We start from the raw sequence: 11,617 nt of genomic DNA on the forward strand, positions 1-11,617 counted from the left end.
CTGGGAAGGGAACATCACACACGGGGGCCTATCGTAGGGAGGGAGGGAGGGATTGCATTGGGAGTTATACCTGATGTAAATGACGAGTTGATGGGTGCAGCAGACCAACATGGCACAAGTATACATATGTAACAAACCTGCATGTTATGCACATGTACCCTACAACTTAAAGTATAATAATAATAAATAAATTAAAAAATAATAATAATAAAGTTGCTTGGAGGCCTAAGGAGGAAAGAAAATTGTTGAAATACATCTTTATGTGTGATATGGTTTGGCTGTGTCCCTACGCAAATCTCATCCTGAAATGTAGCTCCCATAATTCCCACGTCATGAGAGGGATCAAGTGTGAGGGAACTGAACCATGGGGGCAAGTCTTTCCCATGCTGTTCTTGTGATAGTGAATAAGTCTCAGGAGATCTGATGGTTTTCTAAAGGATAGTTCCCTTGCACATGCTTTCCTGCCTGCCTCCATGTAAGATGTGACTTTGCTCCTCATTTGCCTTCTGCCATGATCATGAGGCCTCCCCAGTCACGTGGAACTGTGAGTCAATTAAACTTCTTTCCTTTTTAAATTACCCAGTCTTTGATATGTCTTTATTTGCAGCATGAGAACAGACTAATACAATGTGATTTTTTTTTTTTTAATTATAAAAAGCATCCTGTACTGCCTCTGGGTGACACAGTGATTTTAATTACACAGGCCCTTCTGTTCACCCTTCCTGCTCTTTCTCCAACAATTGTTGGAAGATGGGTTAATAAGAGTCTCTTGGAGAGCTCTCCCAGGCAACCTTTCTATCCGTGTCACTGCCTCATCCAGTCTTTCATCTCCTCTCCTCTTTTTGCTGCTCTTCCATTCTCAATCTTTGCTTGCTTGGTCAGCTGCCTTCCTCAACTTTATTTCTGCACCTTCTCTCTTAAGTTTAACTTGATCCACAACTTCATCCCTTTATTAAGCCACACTCTTATTCTTTCTTTTTTTTTTTTTTTTTTTTTTTGAGACTGGAGTGCACAATCTCAGCTCACTACAACCTCCACCTCCCGGGTTCAAGAGATTCTCCTACCTGATTACCAGCCTCCTGAGTAGTTCCTAGCAGCCTCCTGAGTAGCTGGGATTACAGGTGCGCACCACCACTCGTGGTTAGTTTTTGTTTTTTTTAGTAGAGATGGGCGGAGTTTCACCATGTTGGTCAGGCTGGTCTCAAACTCCTGACCTAGTGATCCACCAGCCTCAGCCTCCCAAAGTGCTGGGATTACAGTCATGAGCCACTGTGCCTGGCCACCACACACTTATTCTGTATTATCTTTCAGTGCAAATCTTGTCTCTGTAACCATCAGGTCAGATTCCCAAGAGGGAAAATTTAACTGGTCACTTTCCATCCAGTAGCTTTATAGGTATGGGCCACGTGTTCACCAAGATCTAATCAGAGCAACTGAAGGAGGAAGAGGGCCACAAGCTAGCTACCTAGGTTAGGGCACACAATGCTAGGAGGGAGTGTTGTAAGAGGCAGCAAACAGACTGCTATGTCCTCCACTCCCAAGTCTCCCAGCTCTCCCTGGTAAAACCAGCCCAAGATGCCAGAGCTTCTGATGCTTAACCCAATGCTGTATCCACTAGAATATTTACAATAAATATGCTAAAAATGAAGTTTCTCCATCCAGAAATAGACCCACGTATGTGCAGTCAATTGATTTACAACAAAAGTAACAATGAAGTGAGAAAGTATAGCCTTTTCATAAACAGTGCTGGAGCAATTGGATCTCCTTATAGGAGTAAAAACAAACCTTGACCCCTACCTCATATCACACTCAAAAGCTAATTTGAGACACAGTATAGATAGGAATGTAAAAGGTAAAATAAGAAGGTTTATAAAAGATATATAGGATAATATTTTCTTGTTGAAGAAATCCTGACAGGCAAAGATTTCTTCAACAGTACACAAAAAAAACCCTATAATAGCAAAAAAAAAGGTTTTAATAAATTGAGGCTCAATAAAATGTTTAATAAATTGAATCTCAATAAAATTAACTTCTGTTCTTCTCTATAAAGATGGTAAACAAAAAAGCCACAGAATGAGAGAAAATTTGGTAATATGTAGTACAAAAAAGGATTCATATCAAGAATATATTTAAGACAGTGTTTAATAGATCAATACTGTGATTAGGGTGACTGTAGTTTACAATAATCTATTGAATATTTCAAAATAGCTAGAAGAGAATAACTCGAATATTCCTAGCATAAAAAATGACAAATATTTCAGGTGATGGCTATCTCAATTACACTGATTTGATCTTCACAAATTATACAGATGTATTAAATTGTCACAGGTACTCTGAAAATATGTACATCTATTATGTCTCAATGACAAATAAATAATAATTTTTAAATAAAATTAAATTTTTTAAAAAGAAGACAAAAGAACTTCTACAAATCAATAAGAAAAAGACAACAAAAATTAAAACGGACAAAGTTTAGGGACTTCACATTAAAAAGTATCCAATTGACCTATAAGCATATGAAAAGTTGGTCAGCCTCATCTTTGACCAGGGAAATGAAAGTTCAGACCACAGTGAGATACCACTACACATCCACCAGAATGGGTAAAATTAAAAAGACTGAGCTACAAAGTATTGATCAGGATACAGAGCAACTGTAGCTCTTATATGTACATTATTGCTGAGAGTTCAGCCATTTTAGAAAACAGTTTGACAATAACCACTAAAATTAAACGTACACTTATGATCCAGCAATTCTGCTTCTGGGCATACACTAAAGAGAAATTAGTGCTTCTGCCAAATAAAAGACATATGCCAATTTTTTTTGTCTTTTGGGTGTTTTTTTGGGGGGGCGTTGGGGTTTTTCTGTTTTTGTTTTTGTTTTTTTGAGACACAGTCTCACTCTATCACCAAGGCTAGAGTGCAGTAGTGCAATCTCAGCTCACTGCAACCTTCGCCTTCAGGATTCAAGTGATTCTCTTGCAGTGATTCTCCTGCCTCAGCCTCTCAAGTAGCTGGGATTACAAGTGTGCACCAACATGCCTGGCTAATTTTTGTATTTTTAGTAGAGATGAGGTTCGGTCAGGCTGGTCTCGAGCTCCTCACCTCAAGTGATTCACCCTCTTTGGTCTTCCAAAGTACTGGGATTACAGGCATGAGCCACTGCACCTGACCAACATATATTCTCAACACTTTTATTTATAAGTCAATACTGAAAACAATCTGGATGCCCATGAATTGGAAACTGGATAAATTCTGATATACTCTGACAATAGAATGCTATCTGCAAATTTTAAAAGTCTACTGATAGAAGCAATAACATGAATGAATCTCATAGACATGTGCAGTGAAAGAAGCTAGACACAAAAGAGAAATCCTGTGTGAGTCCATTGATAGGAAGTCCACAAAGATACAAAACTAAAGGATTATGCTAATAATCAGAATCATGGTTAATTCTGGTAAAGGCCAAGGATGGACAAGGACGGAGCACAAGGGAGCTTTCTCAGGTGCTACAGGTTTTCTTATCTTGATCTAGCTAGTAGCTACATGAGTATATACATACATATAAATGTATTGAGCTATATATGTATAACATATTTTGTGTACTTCAATGTGCATTTCAATTTCGTACCTCAATAGAAAACTAAGTAAATAAATAAGTAGATTCTAAGTAAGAGACTAAATGGACAGAAGCAATGATCCTTCTCATTTTTTGTCTTTTCTAGACTATATTTAAAGCCATATGAAATAAAGGAGTAGAAACTAGTAGTATTGACACAGCAATTAATAATCTTTAAAATAGCCATGGCAGGTTGGGTGCAGTGGCTCAGGCATGCAATCCCAGCACTTTGAGATGCCAGGGCAGGAAGATCACTTGAGCCCAGGAGTTCAAAACCAGCCTGAGCAACAAAGCAAGACCTGCCTCCACTTACATTTTTTTAATTTAAAAAATGTATACAATAAAACAAAATAAAATATCCATGACATCACATTATTAGGAGTTTTACAAATAATTTTTAAATAAATCCTTATATTTTCTCATATGGAAATGAAAAATGCCATTCCATTTTAAATACTCTGGGGGTCCTGATTTTCCTCACAGTCTGCAGTTTCACTTTAGCAATCAAACACTGATAAGAACAGATACTACACTTGATCTTGGCCAAAAGGTCGAGAAGCGATAACAAACAGAGATATAGACCAATGGAACAGAACAGAGCCCTCAGAAATAATACCACACGTCTACAGCCATCTGATCTTTGACAAACCTGACAAAAACAAGAAATGGGGAAAGGATTCCCTATTTAATCAATGGTACTGGGAAAACTGGCTAGCCATAAGTAGAAAGCTGAAACTGGATCCCTTCCTTACATCTTATACAAAAATTAATTCAAGATGGATTAGAGACTTAAATGTTAGACCTAAAACCATAAAAACCTTAGAAGAAAACCTAGATAATACCATTCAGGACATAGGCATGGGCAAGGACTTCATGTCTAAAACACCAAAAGCAATGGCAACAAAAGCCAAAATTGACAAATGGGATCTAATGAAACTACAGAGCTTCTGCACAGCAAAAGAAACTACCATCAGAGTGAACAGGCAACCTACAGAATGGGAGACAATTTTTGCAATCTACTCATCTGACAAAGGGCTAATATCCAGAACCTACAAAGAACTCAAACAAATTTACAAGAAAAAAACAAACAACCCCATCAAAAAGTGGGCAAAGGATATGAACAGACACTTCTCAAAAGAAGACATTTATGCAGCCAACAGACACATGAAAAAATGCTCATCATCACTGGCCATCAGAGAAATGCAAATCAAAACCACAATGAGATACCATCTCACACCAGTTAGAATGGCAATCATTAAAAAGTCAGGAAACAACAGGTGCTGGAGAGGATGTGGAGAAACAGGAACATTTTTACACTGTTGGTGGGACTATAAACTAGTTCAACCATTGTAGAAGACAGTGTGGCGATTCCTCAAGGATCTAGAACTAGAAATACCATTTGACCCAGCCATCCCATTACTGGGTATACACCCAAAGGATTATAAATCATGCTGCTATAAAGTCACATGCACACGCATGTTTATTCCGGCACTATTCACAATAGCAAAGACTTGGAACCAACCCAAATGTCCATAAATGACAGACTGGATTAAGAAATTTGGCACATATACACCATGGAATACTATGCAGTCATAAAAAAGGATGAGTCCATGTCCTTTGTAGAGACATGGATGCAGCTGGAAACCATCATTCTCAGCAAACTATTGCAAGAACAGAAAACCAAATACTGCATGTTCTCACTCATAGGTGAGAATTGAACAATGAGAACACTTGGACACAGGAAGGGGAACATCACACACCGGGACATGTTGTGGGGTGGGGGAAGGGGGAAGGGATAGCATTAGGAGATATACCTAATGTAAATGATAAGTTAATGGGTGCAGCACACCAACATGGCACATGTATACAATATGTAACAAACCTGCCCATTGTGCATATGTACCCTAGAACTTAAAGTATAATAAAAAAAAAAATCGAACACACAGTGCCATCTTTGCCCTTAAACCATGCTTGAAATCTCTGTTAGATCAGGAAAAGTGATACAGGGAAACAGCTTTTAACTTCTCAAATCCGATAAAGACCAAATGGATTTCTGTAAAGAATCAAATGGAATTAATGCTTTTTAGCCGTATTCCTTCTCTGGTGGGAAATGCAACCTTAACACAAGTACTTTCCATACTTGGCCTCCTGTTTGTTAGGAAAACAAGAAACAAGAAGTTGACCTTGGGAGGACGAATCTTGAGCAGAACTCTGCTCCAGGCAAAAGAGATAACAGAAGCAGCCACCGGTATGATACTGAAGTAGGGGGAAGGGTGTTGTACACGTTGAGATAAAGTCTAGGAAACTCGAGCTTTTGTCTGGAAGCAACGAGCAGAAAAGTAGAGACGCACTTGAGCAGAAGGAGGCACTGGAGTTTGAATGACAGCTTGTCTTCATCCTTAGTGCCCTCCTGCTGACCTCCTGGAAAATTAGATTTCCACTCAAGGGAAAAAGTCTGCATGCATTTCCTCAGCCATAATTACTTCTTTAAAAAAGATGGTATTAGACAAGAAAATAATTAGACTTTAAAAAGAAAAAAATATATATGCTATGATGAAATAGAAAGAACTATCCAAAAATTTCTTTGAAGACCTTGTTCTTCCATAAGTGAGTTATGTAGCTTTGTGTGACCTGCCCCCTACCCAACTTTTCTGGGTCACAGATTCCTCGTTTGTGAAATGAAGGAGTTGAGTCTGATGATTTCTATCAGCCCTCCCTGCTCTAACACTAAGTTGTGCTTCATATTCTCTATTTAAAGAACCTGAAAAGGATGTGATAAAGTTTTAAAAAGAGTTTCGTCAAATACGCTTTGAAAAGGAAAGTTGGTGCTTAGAGGGGTTCACTTCACCAAAGTGACATTTTATGCCTCTGAGCACCTCCTCTCAGCTGATTTCATTTTGGTACTTTTTCTCTCTCTGTATACAACTCTTCCAAATGCCAGTTCCTCTATTAACATCAGCCTCCATTCAGAATACCACCCACCCTCCTGTACTGTCTCAGGAGCTCCAAATAGAATGTTACTAAAGGAACAATTGGTTTTTGTCTATTCACAGAGATAGAGAAACGGATGAAGGCAATCATCAAAGCCTCAGCTCCCTTCCTTGAGCCCTGGAACATGCACCAGTTTTACTGGGAGCAAGGCTCTGACTCAGCAGCCTAACCAGGATGTCTCCATTGAGAACCATTTATACAGGTTCACTGGCCTGAGCAAAATTGAGGGTTCACTGTTCAATTTCAACAGAAACCAAAAACAAACAAAAATAGAGCCCTCTAGAAAGCAAGTTGAAATGACCATAGCTTCAGTTCTATAATACAGGGCATAATTGTTTTTACGTGCTTTTCATGTGCCCTGTGCTACTACAGGTATGAGTCACTGAGCCCTGCCAGGACTCCTTATAAAAATACACAACCTATGGGAAATTGAAGGATTTGAAATTGACAAGGCCCCCTCACCTGGGAATCTTGTCAAAATGCAGATTCTGATTCAGAGGGTCTACAGCGTGTCACAACCTCCTGTAGCTCTGACAAGCTCATGGTGCTGCTGGAGCTGCCGAGCCACAGTTCATACTGAGTAGAAGAGTATAGAGCCTTTCAGATTCATTCTGGATTCTGCATCTATCTCATAACTAATGGATCTAGTCTCTGGTATTCTATTAACCAAGACATCCTCTGATCAACAATCCTGCATCTGCAATATTTTGGTCATTGACTTGAGTCTGCATTTTCAGGTGCTAGTAGTATTCTAAAAACAGTGATTAGAGTTTAGAGGTTGTAAGTTTCGTTTCATGTCCTACTTTCACCACTCATTTCCAGTGTATGACCTTGGGCAGAATAGTTAATAATCTGTGCCTCAGTCTCTTAGTTTCTTCATCTCTGCGGTCTCTAGAATTCAACAGAGCCATCACCTTGAGACAGGGCTTCAGTTTCCTCATCTGCACAATAGACCCGTCTCAACGAGATGTTAAGAGAATTAAATAAGATAATGGGCCAGCACATAATTGATATTTGTTCAGTGTTATCTAAGACAATTTATATTATTTTCTTGTTTCACTACCCCAGGTATTTTAGTGCACTATAATTTTTTTGGTAGAAAATATGTGTAGAGCCTGTAATCCCAGCACTTTATGAGGCTGAGGCAGGAGGATTGCATGAGCCCAGGCTGGAGTTCCAGACAAGCCTGGGCAACAAAGTGAGCCCCTATCTCTACAAAAAATAAAATAAAATATCCAGGCATGGTGGCATGCACGTGTAGTCTCCGCTACTCATAAGGCTGAGGCAGGAGGACCCCTTGAGCTCAGGAGTTTGAGGTTGCAGTGAGCTATGATTGCACCACTGTACTCCAGACTGGATGACAGAGAGAGACCTTGAAAAAAAAAAAGAAAGAAGGAAGGAAGGGGGAGAGAGAGAGAGAGAGAGAAGGAAGGAAGGAAGGAAGGAAGGAAGGAAGGAAGGAAGGAAGGAGAGAAAGAGAGAGAAGCAGGGAGGGAGGGAGGGAGATGAAGGAAGGAAGAAAGGAAGGAAGGAAGGAAGGGAGGGAGGAAGGAAGGGAAGGAGTTCCAAGATGGCCAAATAGGAACAGCTCTGGTCTGCAGATCTCAGCATGATTGATGCAGAAGGTGATTTCTGCATTTCCAACTGAGGTATCTGGTTCTTCTCACTAGGACTGGTTGGACAGTGTGTGCAGCCCATGGAGGGCAAGCTGAAGTGGGGCAGGGCATCACTCACCCAGGAAGCACAAGGGGTCAGGGGATTTCCCTTTCCTAGCCAAGAGAAGCCATGACTGACTACCTGGAAAAATGAGACATTCCCGCCCAAATACTGTGCTTTTCACAAGGTCTTAGCAACTGGCAGACAAGGTGATTCTCTCCCGTGTGTGGCTCACTGGCTCCCAAGCCCACAGAGGCTTGCTGACTGCTAGCGCAGTAGTCTGAGATTGATCTGCAAGAAGGCAGATTGCCTGGGGGAGGGGCATCCACCATTGCTAGGGCTTGAGTAGGTAAACAAAGCAGCTGGGAAGTTCAAACTGGGTTGTGGCCACCACAGCTCAACAAGGCCTACTGCCTGTAGACTCCACCTCTGTGGGCAGGGCATAGTTGAACAAAAGGCAGCAGAAACTTGTACAGACTTAAACATCCCTGTCTGACAGCTCTGAAGAGAGCAGTGGTTCTCCCAGCATGGAGTTTGAGCTCTGAGAATGGACAGACAGCCTCCTCAAGTGGGTCCCTGACCACCGTGTAGCCTAACTGGGAGACATCTCCCAGTAGGGGCCGACAGACTCCTCATATAGGCGACTGCACCTCTGGGACAAAGCTTCCAGAGGAAAGATAAGGCAGCAATATTTGCTGTTCTGCAATATTTGCTGTTCTGCAGCCTCCGCTGGTGATACCCAGGCAAACAGGGTCTGGAGTGGAACTCCAGCAAACTCCAACAGACCTACAGCTGAGGGACCTGACTGTTAGAAGGAAAATTAACAAACAGAAAGGAATAGCATCAACATCAACAAAAAAGACATCCACACCAAAACCCCATCTGTAGGTCACCAACATCAAAGACCAAAGGTAGATAAAACCACAAAGATGGGGAGAAACCAGAACAGAAAAGCTGAAAATTCTAAAAATCAGCGCATCTCTTCACCTCCAAAGGGTCACAGCTCTTCACCAGCAATGGAAGAAACCTGGATGGAGAATGGCTTTCACAAGTTGACAAAAGCAGGCTTCAGCAGGTTGGTAATAACAAACTTCTCCAAGCTAAAGGAGGATGTTCGAACCCATCACAAGGAAGCTAAAAACCTTGAAAAAGGTTAGAAGAAAGAATAACTAGAATAAACTGTGTAGAGAAGACCTTAAATGACCTGATGGAGCTGAAAACCACAGCACGAGAACTTCGTGATGCATGCACAAGCTTCAACAGCCAATTCAATGAAGTGGGAGAAAGGGTAATAGTGATTGAAGATCAAATTAATGAAATAAAGTGAGAAAACAAAGTTAGAGAAGAAAGAATAAAAAGAAATGAACAAAACCTCCAATAAATATGGGATGATGTGAAAAGACCAAATCTACGTTTGATTGGGGTAACTGAAAGTGATGGGCAGAATGGAACCAAGTTGGAAAACACTCTTCAGGATGTCATCCAGGAAAACTTCCCCAACCTAGCAAGGAGGCCAACATTCAAATTCAGGAAATACAGAGAATGCCACAAAGATACTCCTTGAGAAGAGCAACCCCAAGACACATAATTGTCAGATTCACCAAGGTTGAAATTAAGGAAAAAGTGTTAAGGCAGCCAGAGAGAAAGGTCGAGGTACTCACAAAGGGAAGTTCTTCAGACTAACAGCGGATCTCTCAGCAGAAATCCTACAAACCAGAAGAGATTGGGGGCCAATATTCAACATTCTTAAAGAAAAGAATTTTTCACCCAGAATTTCATATTTAGCCAAACTAAGCTTCATAAGTGAAGGAGAAAAAATCCTTTACAGAGAAGCAAATGCTGAGAGATTTTGTCACCAGCAGGTCTGCCTTACAAGAACTCCTGAAAGAAGCACTAAACATGGAAAGAAACAACCGGTACCAGCCACTGCAAAAACAGGCAAAATTGTAAAGACCATCAACACTATTAAGAAACTGCATTGGCCAGGCACGGTGGCTCGTGCCTGTAATCTCAGCACTTTGGGAGGCTGAGGAAAGTGGATCACTACGTCAGGAGATTGAGACAATCCTGGCTAACACGACGAAACCCCATCTCTACTAAAAATACAAAACATTAGCTGAGCGTGGTGACCAGTGCCTGTAGTCCGAGCTACTGGGGAGGCTGAGGCAGGAGAATGGCGTGAACCTGGGAGGCAGAACTTGCAGTGAGCCAAGATCATGCTACTGCACTCTAGCCTGGGCGACAGAGCGAGACTCCATCAAAAAAAAAAAGAAAGAAACTGCATCAATTAACAGGCAAAATAACCAGTGAACATCATAATGACAGGATCAAATTCACATATAACAATATTAACCTTAAATGTAAATGGGCTATGTGTCCCAATTAAAAGACACAGACCTGCAAATTGGATAAAGATTCAAGACCCATCAGTGTGCTGTAATCAGGAGACCTGTCTCACTTGCAAAGACTCAGATAGGCTCAAAAAAAAGGGATGGAGGAAGATCTACCAAGCAAATGGAAAGCAAAAAAAAAAGCAGGGTTTGCAATCCTAGTCTCTGAAAAACTGACTTTAAACTAACAGAGATCAAAAGAGACAAAGAAGATCATTACATAATGGTAAAGGGATCAATTCAACAAGAAGAGCTAACTATCCTAAATATATATGCATCCAATACAGGAGCACCCAGATTCATAAAGCAAGTCCTTAGAGACCTACAAAGAGAATTAGACTCCCACACAATAATAATGGGAGACTTTAACACCCCACTGTTTGTATTAGACAGACCAAGACAGAAGGTTAACAAGGATATCCAGGACCTGAACTCAGCTCTGCAACAAGCAGACATAATAGACATTTACAGAGCTCCCCACTCCAAGTCAACAGAATATACATTCTTCTCAGCACCAAATCACACTTATTGTAAAATTGACCACATAATTGGAAGTAAAGCACTCTTCAGAAGATGTGAAAGAACAGAAATCACAACAAACTTTCTCTCAGACCACAGTGCAATCAAACTAGAACTCAGGATTAAGAAACTCATTCAAAACTGCTCAACTGGGGGGCGGAGCAAGATGGCCGAATAGGAGCAGCTCCAGTCTTCAACTCCCAGCGCCAGCGACACAGAAGACCGGTGATTTCTGCATTTTCAACTGAGGTACTGGGTTCATCTCACTGGGGAGTGCCGGACGATCGGTACTGGTCAGCTGCTGCAGCCCGACCAGCGAGAGCTGAAGCAGGGTGAGGCATTGCCTCACCTGAGAAGCGCAAGGGGGAAGGGAATCCCTTTTCCTAGCCAGGGGAACTAAGACACACAACACCTGGAGAATCGGGTAACTCCCACCCCAATACTG

General features: G+C 41.0%; 1 non-coding gene across 1 annotated transcript; it reads right to left on the bottom strand.

Moving 5' to 3' along the window:
- Positions 1-3,993: 3,993 nt before the first annotated feature.
- Positions 3,994-4,179, bottom strand: LOC116274381. The gene has a single exon (XR_004183001.1). It is a non-coding gene; the product is annotated as a U2 spliceosomal RNA (small nuclear RNA).
- Positions 4,180-11,617: the final 7,438 nt, after the last annotated feature.

The sequence above is a fragment of the Papio anubis genome, chromosome 3 (assembly GCF_008728515.1).
Source record: "Papio anubis isolate 15944 chromosome 3, Panubis1.0, whole genome shotgun sequence".
Lineage (NCBI taxonomy): Eukaryota > Metazoa > Chordata > Mammalia > Primates > Cercopithecidae > Papio > Papio anubis.